The sequence below is a fragment of the Mustela erminea genome, chromosome 16 (assembly GCF_009829155.1).
Source record: "Mustela erminea isolate mMusErm1 chromosome 16, mMusErm1.Pri, whole genome shotgun sequence".
Taxonomy (NCBI): Eukaryota; Metazoa; Chordata; class Mammalia; order Carnivora; family Mustelidae; genus Mustela; species Mustela erminea.
The window spans coordinates 44,867,560-44,872,816 of NC_045629.1; positions in this window are offsets into that span (position 1 = coordinate 44,867,560).

The following is a 5,257-nucleotide window of genomic DNA, read 5'->3' on the forward strand; positions in this document are numbered from 1 at the left end:
TTTTTATTGTCCACACTCCCTTCTACCACCACTGTCTTGCATAATTCTCACAATCAGCTAAAAGAGCTTTCAATGAAGAATCATCTTTGAACAAAAAAACACAGGGGCTGGGGAGTGGTAACCAATTTGTAACTGAGGTATTCTGAAAATAGTCCTAACACAGCGTTTCCCAGGCCTAACCACAGACGTCATTTGGTAATCATCAACTCTCAGGCAATAGACAGTGAGCATCTTCTAAGGACCAAGTACTGTATTGGGTTCCAGGCAACAGAAAAGCAAAAGAGAACAAATCTTCATCCTGTCTGGGAGGAGATCTCAGAGACAGAAATGTCAACAGTCTTTTTCGGTACAATGACATTTGAGCAACTATGAATGGCTCTGATGGACAAAAACATGAAAATGTGAAAAACCGTGGCATGTACAGAGGACTGGTATGACTGGAGAGTGAGTCATGAGTGGGCCAGGACACAAAATGAATTTCTTTGTCAGGCAGCTGCAAAACCTGATACTTTCTGAACCAGATAAATCAAGGGAGATTTACTATAAGGAGGTAGGGATATTTCACAAAACTCTACGAGAAGAGGTCTAAGTAGGCTTAGGAACAGGAGCGCTAGTAGGAGCTACTGCTACAACACCATCTCTACCTCTTTTTTTCTCTTTCTGGGCTGTTCAACAGGAATGGATGTGCTTATCCTCTGTGCTCAGTGTACTCCAATATAGTGGGACATTGGCCAGGGCTGGCTTCATAGGCACAGATCCATGTAATCAAATGGTCCCACATTTGGTTTTTTGCACTGGTGCGGCAATTCTGAGTATTTCCACTGAACTTAAGTTTTGTAAGTGAAGTCCACTTGGATGATGGAACATTCACATGCATAAAGGAGATATTCATAGCTTTTTGTCTTCCCATTCACATATAGTATTTGGGCTGCCCCCTGAACACAGAATTTCCATGGCTGCTATAATGCGGGACCATCCTGGGAGACTCAAAGCAAGTACAAAGAAAGCATATGACTGCTGCTACTGAGTAAGGTGGGAAAGAGGGAGGTGTTGACATCCTAGAGGCCGTGCTCTTTGTTCTAACCAGAACAAGGACCAAGGAACCCTTTCAGTTTTGTATTAAAGTGTGCAATATAATGATGCAACATTTCTCAGTGCTTATTACTCCATACTCTTAATCCCCTTTCTCTGTTTCACCCGTTACCCACCCCACCCTACCCACCCACCACCCCTTCCCTGCCCACTGGCAACCACCAGTTTCTTCTCTATATTTGAGACTCTGTTTTTTTAGTTTGTTTATTTTTTCTTAAATTCCACATATGAGTTAAATCATAAGGTATTTGTCTTTCTCTGACTTATTTTGCTTAGCTTTGTACCCTCTACATCTACCATGTGTTGCAAATAGCAATATCTCATTCTTTCTTATGGCTGAGCAGTATTCCATTGGATGTATGTGCCACATCGTCCTAACCATTCATCTACTGATGGTCATATGCTTTCTTATACAGGTTATTTCTCTGCTTCAGTGAACCATTTAATGCTGAAATGATGGCACAGAAGGAAAGGGAAATACAGGCAATGCATAGTTCCTCTCCTTTTCAGTCTTACTTATTAGTAAGCTGAAGGTACAGAGTGTCTGTATAATGTATCAAAAAATTAAATAAGGACTGTTGAGTTGGTTTTGTGTAGCATTTCTACTATTATGGTAAGAATGAAATATATATGCATGTATAAGCCAAGAAATATGAATTGTGTAATTTTTGTGATACCAAGTATGAGTTAAATACATTTAAAACTGGCATTGCACAATATAAAGATGAATGGTAAATCCATACTAATAATTTACAATTTTGATTTTTTCTCAACTTAGAATGTCATTAAATAGCAAATAAAAAGCAAAATGCTAAGCTGAAAGAGAGACTACCCAAGAAAGAAAAAGTTTGAAACCTTTGTACGTTTAATAGCACTTCTCTCCTGCTTTTTGAACAAAGCACTCTATGTATTTATTTTGCTCTGGGCCCTACATATTATGTAGCCAGCCCTATTCTGGAGGCATTTGCATTGACAAAATGGAAGGGGTACCTGTTGTCATGGAGCTCATTTTCTCCTCAGGAGAACAATAAAAGAAACAGAGGCAGGGACAGGGAGATGGGGAGAGGGAGAGAAAGAGAAAGAGAGAGGAAAAGAGGAAGGCAGGCAGGAAGGAAAGCAGGCAGACAGGCAGGAAGGAAGGAATGGAAGGAACGGAAGGAAGGAAGAGAAAGAAAAGAAAACCTCACTATCTCATAACTGTTTTGAGGAAGTAAGCAGGGTGATAATTCCCATGGTTATCAAGGGAAGGTGATCTACTATAGTGTGTACGGGTAGCAGAGAAAGCCTCGCTGAGGAAGTGTTTTTCAGCTGAGACCTAAAGTAGGAGCAGTTAATGACTTTGTGGAAGTGAAAATCTTATTCTTCTTACCTAGACTCTGTTCCACACTTCGAAATCAGCCAGAATAAGCCCACTTCCTTCACACAGTTTTATAGATGACAGCCAAGTTTTCCCCAGGCTTCACTTCTCTTCACTATGCCTCTGCTCCTGGGTGACCCTCCTCTGGACTTCCTTTTGAAGGACCTTCAGAGACTTTTCTCATTGAAGCTACCCATAGACCAGGACAGGTTGAGGAGAATAATATGAGATGCCTGTCTTTCTGCCCAAGAGCCTCAAGGAAGCCGGAAACCTAGTACCGGGAGGAAGAATTCCCTTTTTCCAGTAAGTCTTGGGAAAAGACACCTGACCAAACCTCCTGCCTTTGTTAGTCATGCAAAGAAAATCACCTCAGAAGAAAGGGCGATTTGAATGAGCCCAGATGTTTCAGTTAAAACCACAACCAGGCATAGCATTTAAGCAATTTTTTTTGCAGTCATTTCTTTTTATGTCATGCAAATGCTCAAAAATGGTCTAGGGAGACAGCGTGTCTTAAAAGATGACAATTGCAAATGGCAGCAAATAGCAAACACGAGAATAACTTGTCATGTTTAACACAAAGTTACAGCAAAGGCAAGCTGCTTAGCAGTAAGCAGATGTGGACTAAAAGGCAGATTGCAGACAGCCCAATGAAGGCAGGTCACAAAGCATTTTGGTAAAGCATTATAAAAGTACTACCTATGGTAGAACATACACAGTAAATATAATATTTCAAGAAGGATTTAGAAACATGCATGATTTACTATGTGAGAGTTTAGAAAAAGAGAAATTGATGTCTCAATCAAAGGAGCTAAGAGTTTTGCCAAGTGAAGCAGAATATGATTATTTAGAGGATTTTAAACTAGGATTTATTTTTTTTCCAAAAAGAATGCTGCGCTTGGCAGCCATCTCCATTCCAGTGCACAGAAGTTAGTAAATTGATGAAATAGCAGGGGATTCTTCTAGAGAGGCTAATTGCTACACCAATTTCTGCCAAGACCATTTGAAAATAAACCCCTCTGTCCTATTGTACTGTCACCTCAAAGAGATTAGGGTTGACAAGTAAAAGCTCAACAAGTAGAAGGTGAATTTAGGCATTTAAACATAGTTAGTCATGTTTGTGTTGAATGAATAAGAGGATAGAGTCTAGAAGTTGCGGTTGCAGGACAATCTCCTTGACGAGGCTCTGGGAACTCTAAATGTTTTACAATGGCACGAGTATAGATTCTTACACAGCATGTCCACAGACTTGACATACATGAAGCTGTTCAGTTTTAACTATATGCACATCATGAATCTGAGAGGTTTGGTCTACACATGGAAAAGATGAGCTTACTTGCCAATGGGGCACCTGCAGTGAATGGGGGAAGAGCATCCTGACACTTGATCACAATCGGTAGCACAGACTGCTGTGCCAGACTGCCATTGCCTCATCCTGCAAAGGCTGGGACCATGACCTCTTGTGGGCAAGTCCATTGTGTGATGTGATGCAGCAAGTGATTCCAGTTGTGACTCTTCTCCAAGCCAGTCCCTACAGACATCGCCAGTTTATGAGATATTTGGAAGCAGCAAAAGCAGCATGGGCAGTTGCAGTTTATTTTTAGGCTGTCAGATGGGGAAACTTGACAATGAGATTTATGGAGGTGCTTCCTCAGATCAGGGACTTTTAGGAATTGCAAGACCAAGAAGCCCAACTTGTTGGAGTGCTTGCTATTCATACAATGATGCTTTCTTACAGTTGTGACAAAACATGGAAATACATTGAACTTGAAATTCAAGGGGAAAAAAAAGCAAGGAACATGACTATATCTTCAGAAGTGCAATTACTTATTTTAAAACTGGACAGATAACTTTTGAAGAATGCAATCATCATACAATTAAGTAAATACAAAGTAAATATAAAATTGGAAGGATTATGGAACTATTTTTTTACTATATTAGTACATACAGTACATCATTAGTTTTTGATGTAGTACTCCAAGATTCATTGTTTGCATACCATTTAACACCCAGAGCTCCATGCAATCTCTGCCCTTCTCAATACCCATCACCAGACTAATCCGTTCCCTCACCTCACTCCCCTCTAAAACCCTCAGTTTGTTTCTTGGAGTCCATAGTCTCTCATGGTTCTTCTCCCCCTCCGATTTCCACTCCTTCATTTTTCTTTTCCTTCTCCTGATGTCCTCCATGCTATTCTTTATGTGCCACAAATAGGTAAAATCATATGATAATTAACTTTCTCTGCTTGACTTATTTCACTCAGCATAATCTCCAGTCCCATCCATGTTGATGCAAAAGATGGGTATTCCTCCTTTCTGATGGCTGAGTGATATTCCATTGTATATATGGACCACATATTCTTTATCCATTCGTCTGTGAAAGGGCATCTCTGCTCTTTCCACAGTTTCACTATTGTGGATACTGCTTCTAAGAACATTGGGGTGCATATGGCCCTTCTTTTTACTACATCTGTATCTTTGGTGTAAATATCCAGTAGTGCAACTTCTTGGTCATAGGGTAGCTCTATTTTTAACTTTTTGAGGAACCTCCACACTGTTTTCTAAAGTGACTACACCAACTTGCATTCCCACCAAGAGTACAAGAGGGTTCCCCTTTCTCCACAGCCTCTCCAACACCTGTTGTTTCTTGCCTTGTCAATTTTTGCCATTCTAGCTGGTGTAAGGTGTAAGGTGGTATCTCAATCTGATTTTGATTTGGGTTTCCCTTTGCCTAATAGCTAATGATGATGAACATTTTTTCATATGTCTTTTAGCCAATTGTATGCCTTCTTTGGAGAAGTGTCCATGTCTT